Below are 16,498 nucleotides of genomic sequence, written 5' to 3' on the forward strand. Positions count from 1 at the left end.
TTTTTCTAAATAAAGTCATACTTATACCATAGATGTACTTTAACAGCTTTAAAAGTTGGTCATTGTGAGTCTGTTATTATTGTTGTTATTAACTCTGCATCTGTGCCCCCCCTTCCTATCCTGACACACTTCCTTCTGTCTTTCTCCTTTCTGTCTCTTTCTGACAGTATCCTTTCTCTGCCACACAGATACCTGTGCATCCTATGGTCCCACTGTCACTGCTGCAAACTGCCTCCCTCTGCTCTGCAGCAGGGACAGACTTGCTGTGGAGACTCAGGAACTGCCTGGTTGGTGCTGCACGCACTTTCTTCTTTCTAATTTCTATTGTGCCTGCAGAGGGCTTTCACTAGTTCTCCGTCAACTTTGTGTGACTCTTAACAAGTCTTTACCACTTGCACTCAGTCTTTCCTCTGCCCAGTTCGTATCTTTCCTTGTTTTCAACAAGTGATCTCATTTCTTACCTCAAGACAATTGATACTATTGGGTTTGATTTTCCTCAACTTTCTGCTGGCCTCTATGCACTTCAAATAGAAATTTTATTTAGATCTGCAACCAATTTTTACTTCCTTATCTCTCATTCTTTTGAATGTCATTTCTTCTGCCTTTGATGGCTAGCATGTACTCTACCCATGTTGAAGCCTCTCCTCATGCCTTTCCTCTGCTTTAGCTTACTACTCTCTGAAGACATCTCCCCTCCAGCTGTTCAGGTCTTTCTACTTACAGAACCAATCATCTGTATTTGTTTGTTCCTAGTTCCCCATTTACTTTTAAGACTTTTCTGCATTATTTTATCAGTTCATTGGATATAAAAAGAATGTTTGTATATATGTATACACGTTTACCTAGGAAGCATCATAGACTAGACATTGCCTGTGAAACCTAGCTCAGAATAAGGATTTATCAGCGGCATGACATCTACCTAATTGTTTCTTTCTTCCTTGTCTCCTTTTTATTTGTATTATTATTGTAAACTAATTAATTAATTGAAGTAACATTGCTTTACAATATTGCATCTAATTTAGAAATACAGGTTCATACCTCCTCAATCACTGAAATACACATAGTTCTCTAGTACAGACTGTACACTCTCTCCTTCCCCAATATTTCACCTTTTCCTTCCCTTTCCACAACTGTAGTTTTGATTTTTTAGTGGTTTTTTTCTTTACGACTATTGAGTTTTTTTTTTTTTAAATAATATAATAGTTTACTTTTACATCATTTTGCACATTTTTCCATCTCAGTTGCAATCCTGTGGGCTTCCCATCACTATCGAGTTTTTTTTTTCTTTAAAGATTTATTTATTTATGCATACAAGAACTAGGTTATAGGCCTGAGGTGCTGGAGGTAAGAGGATTCACCAGAGCAGAATGGGGAGCAGAACAGGCAGATGGACTGAAATACACTGCTGAGGGGAGCAGCGGGCGGGTCAGGAGAGGTTTGCTGTGCCATGTGGGTCACCTCCTTGGCCAGGGATTGAACTCATGCTGCAGTGGCTATAGATAACTTCATAGTGCTGGGCTTTAACACATTGTGCCACAGCGAGGACCTCTTAGAGTTTGTTTTGGCTTAGTTTCATCAGTTCCTTTGTTTCGTTTCTCTGTATTCCATATATGAGTGAAATTGTTCCTTCTTGTCCTCTGGTACCACCCATAGAAGTATCCACTGGAGAGGTATCTACTATCCTTAACTTTGTGTTTGTTGTAGTCCATTTTTTTTAGTGAAGTTTGGTCACCCGTATTTGAATGCCTGGTTTTGCTCTAGAGAAAACTTTATAAAGATATAAAGATGTCATAGTGTATTTAGTCTTCTAGGACTAGCTTTACTCCCTAAACATTACAGTGGTAAGATTCATTACTCTGCAGATATAATTTCTTAATAGTGTACCATAGTTTATTCTTGAAAAACATTGGGTAGATTGTGGATGTTGCAGTTATGAGTGTTATCCAGGTATATGCCAGCCAACTACTCATTGTTCCATTGTTTTACCACTTTTCTAAGACCTCTTTTGTTTAGGTCTCTGTGACTGCCAAAGGCATAGCATCCCTTTTTATTTTAGTGACCTTTCTACTACATTTATAAAAAAACCCAACTTATTGAGATATGCATAACATATTATACAATTCACAAAAAATGAGCTGTCATCACCAGTCAAATATAGGGCATTTTTATCATCTCAAAAAGTAACTATGTACCCTTTGGCTATCACTTCCCACCTCCTTGCCTAATCATTTTCAACCTTTATCTCTAGAAATTTGCTTTTTTTTCTTTTTTCCTTTTTTTTGAAATTTGCTTTTTGTGGATATTTAATATAAATGCAATCTTTGTCTTAAATCTTCATTTTAGGAGGGGTGCTTCCGGTCTTTCACTGTTAAGGACAATGTTAACTATGGGTTTTTTGTAGATGCTGTGCATCTGTGACCTAGGAGAAAGGTGTGCAAAGATTCTCCTTTAAAGTCTCCAGAAAGAACACCTTAATATATAGCTTTTAAAATTGTAAGAGGATAAATATGTTTTAAGTCACTCACTTAGTGATGTTTGGTTATGTTTAGTTTAGATTTTTTTCCCCTAGTTTTTTTTTTTTTAAAGATTTATTTATTTATGCCTGTAGAACTAGGGTATAGGCCAGAGGTGCAGAGGTGGTGAGAGGATTCACCAGAGACAAAGTGGGGAGTAGAACAGGCGGATCATTGAAGTACACTGTTAGGGGAGCAGCGGGCTGTCAGGAGAGGTCTGCTGTGCCTTGTGAGTCACCCCCGGGCAGGTGGGGATCCAATTCATGCTGAAGTGGCTTTAGCTTCTTAGTTCTGTGCTTTAACCCTCTGCAACACCAGGGAGGGGGAGCCGGCTCCCTCCCCTCTCCCTTCCCCTAGTTTCTTAAGGCAGAAAGTTAGGTTATTGATGTCAGAATCTTTTTTTTTTTTTAAATATAGGCATTTATAGGTACAAATTTCCCTTTAATACTGCTTTAGTTGCATCCCATAATTTTGGTATGTTATATCTTGATTTTATTTCCTTTCAAAGTATTTTCTAATCTCCCTTTTGATTTCTTCTTTGGCATTTGATTGTTTAATAGTATGTTGCTTAAGTTTTTCATATTTTGTGAGTTTCCAACATTTATAACTATCACTGACTTCCGATTCTATACTGGTTGGAGAATATTATTTCTAGTCTTTTAAGTTTGTTGAGGTTTATTTTTGGTCTAGCATAGGTGATATCCTGGATAATGTTCCATGTGTACTTGAAAAGAATTTATATTGTGCTGTTAATGGGTAGAGTGTTCTGTAGATGCTTGTTAGATCTAGTTGGTTTATTATGTATGTTATTCACATTTTCTGTTTTTATGATTCTGATACCATTTCCAGTGATTGGGTGTTTTTTTTCCCCCCACACACTGAGCAAATCTCTGTCATATGCTGGGTATGCTTTTTTTTTTTTTTTTAAGATTTATTTATGCATAAAGAACTGTGTTACAGGCCAGAGGTACAGGGGCATTGAGAGGATTCACCAGAGACAGAGTGGGGAGCAGAACAGGCAGATTGACAAAGTACACTGTTGATGGGCAAGACAGGAGAGGTCTGCTGTGTCATGTGGATCATCTCCGGAGCTGGGGATTGAACTTGCACTGAGGCAGTTACAGCTAGCTTGCAGTTCTGCGTCCTAGCCCATTGCGCCACCAGAGAGGGCCATAATCCGGGTATTTTATAATTGTAGCAAAAAGCAAGTTCCTCAGGCAGGAATTAGCTCTGAATGGAGGATGGAGAGTGGAGGTCAGAGGAAAGGGAAGGATGTGCAGGGATATCTTAAGACCAAAGAGTGAGGCCCAGGGAGAGGTAGTTGAACTGCTGGTACACCAGAAGCCCTCATTAGATTAGTGGTTTTGAGTCATCAGGATAGCCAGTGTGAGTGTGCTTTGTTTGTTCATTTTGGAGGAGACAAGTATAGTCTTTTAGGATATAGAGACAAAAAGTGTTGGAGTTGTGCCAGGTTGGCACAAATTTAGGGCAGTCTAGGATGTTGAAGGTGCATATAGTTTAACTGTGGGATCAGAACACTGACTTTTACTTTTTACTGACCTAGTATTTTGTTCCGTGTAATATCTTCATACTTTAGACCAATATATTTTCATTCATTCTAGACTGTACAGCTGAATATAACTTTAAGAGCATTCCCTCTAATGAACCTGTCTGTGTGTTTTATTTTTTTTGTCCCCGTTAGTAATTTGATGTATGTGTTGTGCCATGCTGTTTCAGTCTCAGAAATCACCAGTTTCTGATGGTGTGAGGATCAGCCAAGCAGACCTATAAGCACACCAGCCTTTTCCCTGGCAAGTCTCCCTGGCTCAAGCTCTGACCTCCAGTGACCCATACCTCCACATCCAGTTTGATAGTTTTTGATACTTTAATGTTGTACTCTGTAGTTCTTCCTGAATTAGCTACTAGACTCCTGAGGGCAGAAAGTGTCTCTTGTAGCTTCTGTTGCACTAGCACTTAAATCTTTGACTCTCAAGCTCCCAATTACATTCATTTATCAACATACCATCCCTCTTGTGAAGAATGGACTGGTAGGAACATAACTGGTCGTGGGTGTGCTGTTTGCACTGCTCACCTCCGCTGTCTGGGAACCTTCCGGGCCACTGCTTCTCAGCATGCAGCTTAGTGTCAGGTTCAGTCATCCTGTCCTGGCACTGGATCTGGGCTCCTCTGCCTGTTGAAGGAGGAGGGGCCTGGTGTTTCTTCTGAGAAGGCCCTCCCAGTGTGAGCCTCTAACTGGGCTGAACAGGTAATCTTTGGGAATGCTGAAATATTTGAAGCTAATGTCTCTCCCCTACATAAGGCCTTTTGTCCTGGAGGCTCATGGTAACATGAGCCGCCCATCTGCCTTTGGGCTCAGGCTTCTCCGATTGCAAAGGATTGATTTTTATACAAAGACGATCCACAGAGACTACAAATATGGAAGGAGACAAGATGAATTTTTTGAAAAATAGCTGATAAAATTTCCACATGTGGGAGGCAAAACAATCTCATGCAGGGAGACACTTGAAGACCTCTATTTCTAGAATTGAACTTGCCCTTGCATGTGACAAAGGAGACAGACCACTATGAAATTCTCAATAGAAAGCACATTCTGATAGGTCTGAAATTCATTTAACACCTGATATTTATTTGTCACCTTGTTAGTGTTAGGTCTCTGCAGAAGTGAGAAATAAGAACTTTGTCTTCCCGGAGCTCAGTGTTTTCCCTGCCAAGAGACCAGGAGCACACGGGGCACCTGCCACATGTGGGACTGACCCGACTACAACCTTGCTGTGGCAGAGGAGGAAGGAGAGTTGTTCCTCAGCAACACCTGAGGTGTGGGCATCAGTGATACTGGAATTCAGAGGAGGGAGAGAGCCCTGTTGGGTGCCGAGAGGCCAGACTTAAAGGATACGGAGGATTAGATGGGGAGAGTAGTGGGAGACATGAAGCTTAGTATGAGGAAAGGGGAAGGAGCCAGAAAAAGCTTGGCCTGGGTGACGTAGGCTATGTTACCCATGCTGTCTTATGACAGGGTCCGGGCAACGGGGGAGACTCCCGAGAAGATGGACGCTGCTGGGTTCCCAAGAAGACATACAAAGGGGAGTTCTGGTTCCCAAGAACACAGAGTAAGGGGAGTCTCCATAGCGATGCTTACTGAACTACCTTGGACTTGCTCTTGGCTAATAGCGATTGTATCTGACCATCAAGAGATTCTTGTTCCTCCTTTGTTTGCGGCCTAATTGGACATCGAGAACGAGAACCGGTTACAAAAATGTTTAACAATTGACAGTGATTTTCTCAGAAAAGTACCTAAGCATAAATCAAAAGTGTAGATTGTCTTTATAAATATGGATAAAATATGATTAGGATGTACTTCCTCCTGGGACAGTTTGGAACCTGGGAAAGGATTGTTCATAGGAGAACTTAAAGATTTGCTGCTTTATTTGAGATGCTGACTAGATTGATTGATTATGCTGAAAAAATGGTGATGCTGATTGTTTTTGGTGGTATTCTTTCTATGATCAAAAGAACTTCTTTGTAACATGTAATCACAAAAGTTTCGGTGTAGCCATGGAAATTAGTTGTTAAAGATTTGCTTCAATGCCCATACTGATGTAATCTCACAGCTTGGAAATTGTTTAAATAAACTGCTGAAGCTTTCGGCAGGAGATACTTGCACCAGCTAGAGTGTCAGTGCCTCCCTCATTGCTCATATCGCCGACGCCGCCTCATCCTTCGGGAAAAGGACCCCTGACCGGCCACCTGTCAGAGCTGGACTTTGACATTTGGCGTGGTCTCCAACACCTGGGTTCTCTAGCATGGGAAAGTATCTCACACCTTGGATGTTTGGCAGGTCCTGTAGATTTTGTGAGCGCAAAGGTGGACCCATGGATTTCACCAGACTTGCTTTCCCCTATGATTCCTCCTCATCTCTGCCAAACTAGAAATGGCATTGTCATCCTCACAGCCTCTCTTTGCAGTCATCTGGGGTGATCACTTGATTGCGCAGCCTGGGAGCCCTCCTTATTTGTTTAATTCCATTCTACTATTAATTTTCTCCATTCCTGTAATCCTGTAATCCTTTCTCTTCTAAATCTTCATTCTTGTTCCTGCCAAAATTGTGTTACTAAATCCCCAGTATAATCATGTAAGTCCTCTGCTTCAAAACAGGCGATTCTCTGCCGTCCTCAGGACAAAGTCTAAATTTCATTCCCTCTGTAACCTGGTGCCAGCCTCATTTTTCTAGCTGTGTTCTGGGTCTGAGCGATCATTCATGAGAAGTTGAAGTATTTTACAGTAAAGAATTAAATCCTTTATAGTTCATGGCGCTAAACGGGACAGACTTGAGAAGCACTCAGGATATTTGATTCTAGCGTACCTATTTGATTTTAGCATACCTTCCTTATTTTAGTCATCTATAACTACAGCACAGAAAGAACATTTGTATTTATAGTGACACTGTATTATCAGCAAATAGGTAAAATATAGACATTAAGTCATATTTTTAAAGGCAGCAGAAAGATAAGTGACATCTTTGGGGGGGGTTTCCATGTAAAATGGCTAAAATGTCTTTAGAAATCTGGCACTTCAAAAGGCTGTTGAGATGGGTCGTGGGTGTTATGGTGATGAGAGAACCACATGGAAGATAAGAAGCCTAATAGGAAGACACATTTTGGTGTTGGCTGCCCTGATTGTGTTTCAGAAGTGGACAAAGTCAAATCCCCACAGAGTATGAAACACAAAAGTTGAATGAATAGTCTTGAGGCCTGGTGTTGAATGGACCAGTGATGGGGTTGCCTTCCCCCAGATAACAGAGCTCTTGGTCAGGGGTTCTTGGGGGAGCCAGGACAATTTTAACGGGGGAGCAAAAATCATTGTAGGCACTCCAGAAAGAGGAGAATCCTCAGTGACCTTGAACTGAAGAGACTGTGTTCTAAATGCTCTCAGTAGGTGTGTGCCCTAGGGACACCCAGGCAGGACATTCAGCCTGGGAGCAATACAGAGAGACTGCTCACTCACCGGCTTGTCTGGGTCTGCTGTGTGAACAGCCACAGGCACTTACTGCAGGGGGTGTTGCTGGGATTAGTGACTGTGGGAGCTGTTCCTCCCATGGAGGATGAGGTTGCCTCCTTCCCTTCAGTAAGGTGGGGGTGGGAAGGGAGGCAGTGCTGCCATATGGAACCGGAGGCTGCAGGCTTACCACACTGTCTCGTGTCTCCTTTCATTAATCCTCCTGTGGAGCAGTGGGTAGACTGAGAAGCCTGAATAGTGTGTTAGTCCCTGGCTGTTCTGCCACAGATGGAATCGATGAGCCCTGTTACCCAGTGAATTTCTGCAGTCAGCTCTTACTGAAGTCCAGCCGCTGGTCCAAGGGAAAACAAAGCTGCAGGAAACATGGACCTTTCTTACACCTTCTTGAAAATGCAAGTCATGTTGCCTAGGAAATACTTCTCTCCCCTGGTGTTCTGCACACCGCCAGTGTTGGAGCTGTGGAAGAGGCAGCTGAAGTTATTCCAAGAAAGCGCTCGAAGTTTGCTAATAAAAGGAAGTGGCATTTCTCTGCTGCCTCCAGGCTGGGTTTCTGGGAGTGCACACAGCTGAAAGGAAACTGTGTGCTCAGATTTGGGGAGATATTATGTGCTGGGCTCTCGTGCATGCTGGCCCGGTGTCCTGGCAGTGTTGGACAAGGGCGTGTGCGGGCCGTGTGCAAAGATTCCCGGTGCTGAATGCAGTGTGATGAGTAAGAGGGTGCCAATTGGTTGGAAGGGTGTAGATAAACAAGAGCAAATATATATACAGTGGTGTGCAGCCTGCCCAAGTTCCTGAAGCTTGCTGCCAGACTGAAGACCTTGACTGGCAGTCTCTCCAGGGCTGGCTTAGAAGCAGAGGGGATCCCGCGGGACTGCACACAGATGGAGACTTCCTCCCTGCTGGTTGGGAGGCCACTTTTAAAGCATTTCCTTCTAACATGACCCAGTAGTTTGGGGAAGGGAGCTGCTATAGTGGGGGTGAAGGTGTGACAATGGACATGGCGATGCAGAAAGCTGGGAATGAGATGCAGATGCCTGGGAGCCTGGCCACTCTGAGGGACCCACAGGTGACCCTGCTCTCTGTGCACAAGCTGTGGTCCTTCAGGAAGAGCCCTGGGATCAGGGGCTCCACCAGCCCAGTAACTTCAGAGGAAGAAGGCTCTCCCCCATCAGAGGATGGAGACTTCTCACTGGAGGTTATGAATGGAAAACAGGGAATCAGTTCCAATCAGGTCAGTGCAATTGCAGAAAGGCTAAAAAGCCAAGAGGGGGTGGGGTCCAGTTTATAAATGGAGGTTTCTCCCATGTCTTATATATGAGGGGTGAGGGGAGCTGGTCTGGTTGGGAGTGAAAGCTATGAAAATAACCTCAAGCCAGTCAAGGTGAATTCTCTAGAGATTAAGTCCATGCTGCTTAAAAGCCCAGGGATTATTGCTGCATATTTTGAGGCTATTTTGTAAGCCTCTGTGGAGGAAAAGTTTTCCAACATGTAAGTCAGACAAAAAAATGGATCTCTCCCTCTTTTTATTTTCTAAATTTCTACCTAGTTTTGTTCATCTTTACATTTCAACTAAATAAACATCTTGAAAATGTTGCTGCAAGTTGAAGCTGCTCTTTCTAAACAAATAAAAAGTTTTTTTAAACCCGAAGGTCAGTGCATGTTGGAAACTCGGGCAGTGTAACACCATGTAAAAATGATTCCTTTTAGTAGTATTTCTGGGTAGACAGTGGTCTGCCTGGGATCCTTCTCATTGATATAAATAGGTGGGAAAAAATAATAGTTAGCAGCAAAGGAAAGATTTTATTAGCACTTTGCCCCCCTTTGGGTTTATTTTTGTTTCTTCTGTTGTTAATCGTTAACAAGTTCCAAAAAACCCAAGGAAATTTTTGAAAAGAGCTTCCTGAAATGTAGCATAGAAAGGGTTCATTTATGTTGAAGGCACATGGGATGTGAATACTGAAAGTAGAAATTCTTTTTTAAGTGTTAAAAGATTCACCATTTGCTGTCAGTTATTTAACTAGAATATTATTCTACTGTAAGTTGTTTATTTTGAAACAATAAAAATGTGTTTCAGTGTGCTGGATTTGTGGAAAATTTCAAGATACACCTTTGAAATTTTTCACAGGCAAATTTAATAACAGGAAGTGTGGAATCATTCAGTATCCGACTTTAGATTGTTGTTATTATTAGGAGTGGACCGCACAAATAATTACTTTGTTTTCTAAAGCAGTTTATAGTTTTCATTTTTATGCTTCTTGAAACGTCTTTAACCTGTAGAATTAACATATATTGAAAGATTTGGAATTTTAGAATAACAGAACATTTAATCTAGCTTTTCATGTTTCTCTATTTTTTGTGTGTGTTTTAAAGATTTATTTATTTATGCATATAAGAACTGCAGTACAGGCCAGAGGTGTGGGGGGTGGGGGGTGGGGGGGGGGTGGGGTGAGAGGATTCACCGGAGACAGAGTGGGGAGCAGAACAGGCAGATCAACCAAAATACACTCCTGAGGGGAGCAGTAGGTGGGTGGGAGAGGCCTGCCACACATGTGGGTCAGCTCCCTGGCTGGGGATCAAACTCATGCTGCAGATAGCTTCACTGTGCTGCGCTTTAACCTGTTGAGCCACCAGGGAGGGCCCCCGTTTCCCTGTTTATATAAGTACAACTAACTTTTATATTTTCAGCTGAGTTTTTAAGATAGCAAAATATTACATTTTTAAAAAGAAAATGCTTGAGAGCATTTCTTTAAAATGTTAAAAACTATTACCTTACAAAATCCACCCTATGTCTGAGGCCTTTGAACATGAAGTGAATTCTAGCCGTTTTTAATAGCCAGAATGATGCTCACTCACTGGCCAAGGGGAGAAGCATGTTCTGTCCATGTCATTACTTGTAAATTCACCACTAGGTAAACCCTTTTGGATGAGACTTTATAGGTAGCCAGTCCTCTTAGAGAATATTTCCAGTTTTTATTATCCAAACGTAGCAATGAACATTCTCATGTAATTGTATATGAATATGATGAAATTCCCAGAAGTAGAATTTCTGCTATAAATGCAGGGGTCATTTAATGGCTTGATAGATAATTACCTATCTGCTCTCCGAAAAGGGTGTATTAATTAATTTTCTATAGTGCTTGACAATTATTTTTCTTATATTCTCACTTATTGTAGCATCAACTTTAAACATATTTGTCAGCCTATTAAGAAAATGCTTGAGAACATTTCTTTAAAATGTTAAAAACTATTACCTTACAAAATCCAGCCCTAAGCCTGTTGTTCAGATAGATATCTAGATGTGGAAAGTGTACTCTTGTTTACATTTGTGTTTCGTTAATATTTCCTTCTCTTTCCCATGGCTGCTGAGATGTAATTGACATGCGGCCATAGGAAGCAGTGAGGGGTACAGCTTACTTACATTAGGAAATATCACCATAATAAATTTAGTGAGCATTATCACAAGAAGTTACCAGAAAGAAGAAAAAAGCATTTTTTCTGTGTAATGAGAATGCTTAGGATTGCTCTCTCAACAACTTTCAGACTTACCATACAGCAGTGCTAATTAATAGTCATTGTATCATACATGAGATTGTTAATATTGTACAAGTTTATCTTAGAACCGGAAGTTTGTACCTTTTGACTACCTTCCTCCTATTCTCCCATTCCCTGCTCCCCACTTTTGATAACCACAAATTTTATCTCATTTTCTGAGTTTGATTTTTTTTTCTTTTCAGAATCCACATATAAGCGAGATCTTAACAGTATTTGTGCTTGCCTGATTTCATTTAGCAAAACGCCTTTGAAGACAGTTTGTGTTGTTGCAAATGGCAGAATTTCCTTGTTTGTAGTGACTAGATAATATTCTTTCTGTATCTATGTGTATATATCACATTTTCTTTATTTATCCATCAGTGGACAGTTAGGTTGTAAATAATACTAAAGCAGACATGGGGCTGCATTTATCTGTTTGATGTAGTATTCATTTTCTTCAGATAGACACCTAGATGTGGAATTGCCAGATCATCAGATAGTTAAATTTTCAATTTTGTGAAGAACCTCTACGCATGTGAGTGAGGGGCTTTCCATAGTATCTGTGCCAGTTTACTGTCATCTTTTCAAACAATTAAGTTTATTTGAACTAATGGTTTACAATACTGTATGTATGTATTTTAGGAGTAATATGTCCACACCTGTAAAAACATCATTGTTGTCTCTATCACAATTATTACACATTCTTGCTTATATTGATATGATTTAACAGACATAACATGTTCTTTCTTGCTTTAGATAAACAAAAGAACCCACATGATTTCCTACTATAAAATTAATACTTTAAAATCAAATTTTAAATGAAAATGTAGTCAAGAAGTCAGAATTACACAACTCCCCCTAAGATAACATCAAATTTAAGTATCATCATAAATATATACTCATAAATCTCTCTCCATCTCTGTGTGTGCGTGTGTATAAAGGGACATTTCTTCTTCAGTGGGGTTTTCGAATCTGCTTGGAATGGTTTGGATACGATTTTTCTTTTGATGCTCCATTCCCTGTGAGTCTCGGAAATCCAGAGACTTCTCAGATAAGCCAGTGAAGCCAGACAGTGATGCGTTCACGATGTGTTTAGATGGTCGTACTTAGTCCGGTAACCACTGGCACCTGCTTATGTTCTGCCTCCTTGGGAAAGTGACTGTCTTGAGCATATTTGCAATTAAGAATATTGAAGAAAACAGCAAGTACTGAAACCCTGAAGTTCCAGAGACAGCTGGAGGTGGCAGATTCTGAAAGTGGGGGCCAGGCTTAGTGGTTCTGACACACCTATGGCCCCCACTGCCACACTGAGGCATTATTTGGCAGTTTTCTCTATTTTCTTCATTTTGCTTTTCTGTACGGTAGCCTCTTGGCTGAAAAATAAATTTTTTAAAGATTTTTTTTAATAGAGTGCCTGCTGGACTTTTGAACTGGATTTAAGTTCCAAATGTTATTTAAATTGATTTGTGGTCTTAGATAAACCTCTGATTCTGTTTCAACAGTAAAATGGCGATATGAATACTTATGTATAGAATTACCTTGTGTGTTAAGGATATAAAATGCCAACCTCATAAAGGAACACCGAGAATCATTAACTCTTTGCTAATATCAGCTTGTGTACATATGAAAAATTAGGGCTTTTCTGTAGCTTAATTCTATGAAAGTTCAGATACATTAGTTGTATGAGGTGAAGGTTATATATTGGAAAGTTGAATACTTTTGCCTCCTAAGTTAAGGATGTTACCCACATTTCAAGTTGAGAACAATCTGAAGGATAATGGCAACGTGGTGTCCTACCTAAGGACAGTGATGCTCCAGGAGCAAATAAGGCATCAGAAGTGGCTAGTGGGCTTCTATTGCCTGCCCCCGGTTGTGTTGTGCTTTGATTTCTTTTTTTTTTTTTTCCTCACTTTGATTTGTGACCCCAGTCACTTTCTACAAAGCAGGTCTGACTTTAAAAACTTTCATCAGAAATCTGGTACTGTAACTTTAATTTCTTCATGTTAGCCTGATGAGCTTATTTTCTTTTCTGCAGGCCAGTCTTGGTGACTCAACACCAGCTTATCTCCTTTTACCTCTCTTTTCTTCTAAAGCCTTTGGTACTCAGAAAATCCATGTGACTTGGGTCCCTAGAGAGGTAGCAAGGAATTGAAATTCATTTTTGAATTCCTCTTTATGACCTTCTGTGTTTCTAGTCCCTTTTATTCCTGCTGTCTGCCATACTAATAGTTTATTAAAAATTCAAAATTCAGTAAAAGATCTACCCCAAACTGATGCTAGGCCTGCAGAAAAAATTTTGGATGTCTGTTCTCAAGGAGCATGTAATTTAACAGGAATTCAGTAAAACAGGGCTTCCACAAGATTCCCCAGAAACACAATTTGTATCTTGGGTACATGCTTCATTGTCTACCATAAACCAAAATGTTTTAACTCATTAGGAAGATACCTGCCTTCCCCACCTCACCCCCAAGATTTTCTTTATTGAAGAATGAAATTAAAGTGTGAGCATGCATGCACAAACACACGTACACACACACAGCCTAATTGTATGCACTTAAAAATGGGGACAGCTGATAGGAGGTTGCTGCTAACCCAACTGACATGTGACTCTTTCATAAATTGTTGTTTGCATTGCTTTATCTTCTATTACTGCTTGTCCTTATGAACTCGCCTGTCTGGAAGGGGTGCCTCTTGAGTATTGTTTGCTACAAACAAATACCTTCTAAGACTTCTGCAAATCCATTTTGCAAGAGCATAGAATCAGCATTCTAAAGATTTAGTGCCAGCATAGTGACTTGGGGTCTGATGAGTTGTGGCTTGAGTTAGAACCAAGAAAAATAAATTGGGCAGTAAATCACCAGGGATTTGTTATTTCAGCAGAGCTGAACTGAGGGTTATATCTCATAAGGAGACAGATTCTCTTTATTAAGATAGTATGAGTGAATGTCCTCAAATGTTACATCGCTTCATTCTTTTAAATTAAACATTTAATTAATACCAGTTGAAATCAAGCCAGTGTTCTGAATCTCTCTTATGATTATGCTGTTTTATTTTTAAATTTTATAATTATTTTTTAGAACTTGGTAATTCATATTCATTTTGTATTAAGTTATATAGTGGAAAAATAAATCTTCTGTACCCCAGCCACAATCCTCTGCTCCTCAGTCCTTCTCAAATTCTGCCTTGATTTCTTATGTATCTCCTCAGAGACAAGCCATGTATATATAAACATCTCAAATGTTCTTACTCTTACACAAACCCTGCCAGTCTTATGTGATGAGATTTGTTTTGGTGGTCCTCCCAAGGAACTACACCTCCTTATATTCAAGTCCTTATGTAATTCTATCCCATATTGACTAAGCTGTGTCCTGTAATTGGCTTTGGCCAATGGTGACTTAGCAAGTATGATTATCAGTGGAGGCTTAATAAGTGATGTACGTTGGAACTTGTCCTCTGGGAGTACCATTATGATACTCCCTTTCAGGCCTCAGAAGCAACCAACCTAACCATGTGGAGAGGCTGCCTGGACCAGAGCTGAGAACCCCACCAGCAGCCTGTACACAGCAGCCATCATCACACTTGTTAGCCATGTGATTAATAAACCATTCCCTTCAAAGTGGAACTTCTGATCCCATTCAGGCCGTCCCAGATGATGCTATTTGGAACAGAGACAAACTTTCTTTACCAAACTGTCCAAACTGAAAAAGCTGAACTGTCATTATAAGTTATTAGACTTGGTTTGCTGTGCAGCAATAGAAAATGGAAAACTATATATCCTGCCCCTGGCCTTTATCTGTCCAATGTATTGGATAGCACTCTTTCACAGTACTTCTAAGAATTGCCTTGCTCTTTTAAAAAGCTTGATAGTATTCCACTATGTGGCTGTACAATAATTTAACTAGCCTCTAGTTTGTGTTTGTGTTTCCAGTCTTTTGAGTCAGTTAACATTGTGTTGTTTGCATACCAACAAATACACTTATTGGATACATTCCTAGAACACAACTGCTGAAGCAAAGTGTGTGAATTTGTAATGTTAATGGTTATTGTTCCGTTATCCTCCAGAGAGTTTACATTCCAGTTAGCTCTGAAGAACTAGTTCTAGAGTTAGGGAGGCCAAGGTGATTGGTAAAAACTCTACCACAGTGTCATTCGAATCTTAACATTTCTCTTTAAATATTTTTTCATGTACTAAAACGTTATTCTTAAGCATAGGTGAGGATCTGCCTGAAATGGGCAAACCCAGGAGAACAGACATGACCCAATTGGAGAACTATGTGCTTAAGAATAAGGAGAGGACTGAAAAGCAGACACATGGAGAGAAACAAAAGGGGTTTATTTACACAGGAGTAAGGAAAAGAAAATGGAAACAGAACAAAGGACAAAGAAAAGTTACTGGCTACATGTGTCCAGATCTGCCTATCCTGCCCCAAATAGCATCTGCTGAGCAGAGACCAGATGCCTTGAGCCAGCCAGAAGGTTTCTCCACAGACACCCCTTGTAAGCAGTTCAAGTGCCAGCCCAACCCCTATTTCCCATCAACCTCTGCTTGGGACACCAGGGGGTGGAGTTCAGAAAGCTCCGCCTCCTACCACTGAATTCACTGTGAGTGCTACCCACTGGCCTGGAGGTTGCTCTTCACTGTTCCTCTTATATTTATATTTTTCTCTTTAATGACCTGCCTTCTTTTTTGCCTGTTGGGTTGTTGGGATTTTTCTTTTGTGAAGAACCTTTTGCATATTAAAGAAATCAGCTCATAATTTGCTTAATGTGAAAGAAATACTGTTTTCTTCTCTGTTTTTTATCTCTTAACTTGTTTGAACTTTTTTTTAGTGGGGTTGGATATAGAAATTTTTAAAAACTTTACAGCTTCTGGATTTTTTTCTATTTTTGTTTTGTCATATTTAAGCTTTTCTTGCTTTGAGATTGTTGTAAACAGTCTTGTTTAATATTTTTAACTTTTGCATCTTTGATTTATCTGAAATGCCTCCCAAATTTTTATATATATATATATATATATAAATGTATGATTGCCAGTTGTCCATTAATACTACTATACCACACTTACCAGAGTTCCAATATACCACATTTCCATATTTGTACCATAAATAATTCCAGTATATTTGTTGAATTTCCCAAATTCTTTTGTGTCACTGTCCCATAAATTAACTGTTCTCCTTATTCTCTACTATTTTAGTAAGTAGTACAAGGAATATTTTTTAAACCTGGCTTCTGATATCCTTTGTGGATACACAAATGAATGTTCATAATCTTTCTTAAAGGTCATTTAATTTTTATCTTAAGCTGCTCAAAAGCTAAGGTTGGAAGGATATACCTTTCTTACACAGGGATACAGAGATCAATCTGAGTTGTTCAGATTCATCTGAAGATTAAGTAGGTTTGTGTAGAGATGACTTTTTTTT

General features: G+C 40.0%; 1 protein-coding gene across 3 annotated transcripts in view; it reads left to right on the forward strand.

Annotated features, from left to right (window-relative positions):
- Positions 1-16,498, forward strand: part of ATP7B (ATPase, Cu++ transporting, beta polypeptide) — a 65,587-nt gene that overhangs the window by 4,199 nt on the left and 44,890 nt on the right. Inside the window, exon 1 of one of the 3 annotated variants that reach the window (XM_012723352.1) lies at positions 256-287. The exons of the other annotated variants lie outside the window; for them this stretch is intronic. The gene's annotated coding sequence lies outside the window, so the exon portion shown is untranslated. Of the gene's footprint in view, positions 1-255; positions 288-16,498 lie in introns of those variants that run through there. 3 annotated transcript variants of the gene reach the window in all.

The sequence above is a fragment of the Condylura cristata genome, unplaced genomic scaffold, assembly GCF_000260355.1.
Source record: "Condylura cristata isolate star-nosed mole 26May11 unplaced genomic scaffold, ConCri1.0 scaffold00010, whole genome shotgun sequence".
NCBI classification, from domain to species: domain Eukaryota; kingdom Metazoa; phylum Chordata; class Mammalia; order Eulipotyphla; family Talpidae; genus Condylura; species Condylura cristata.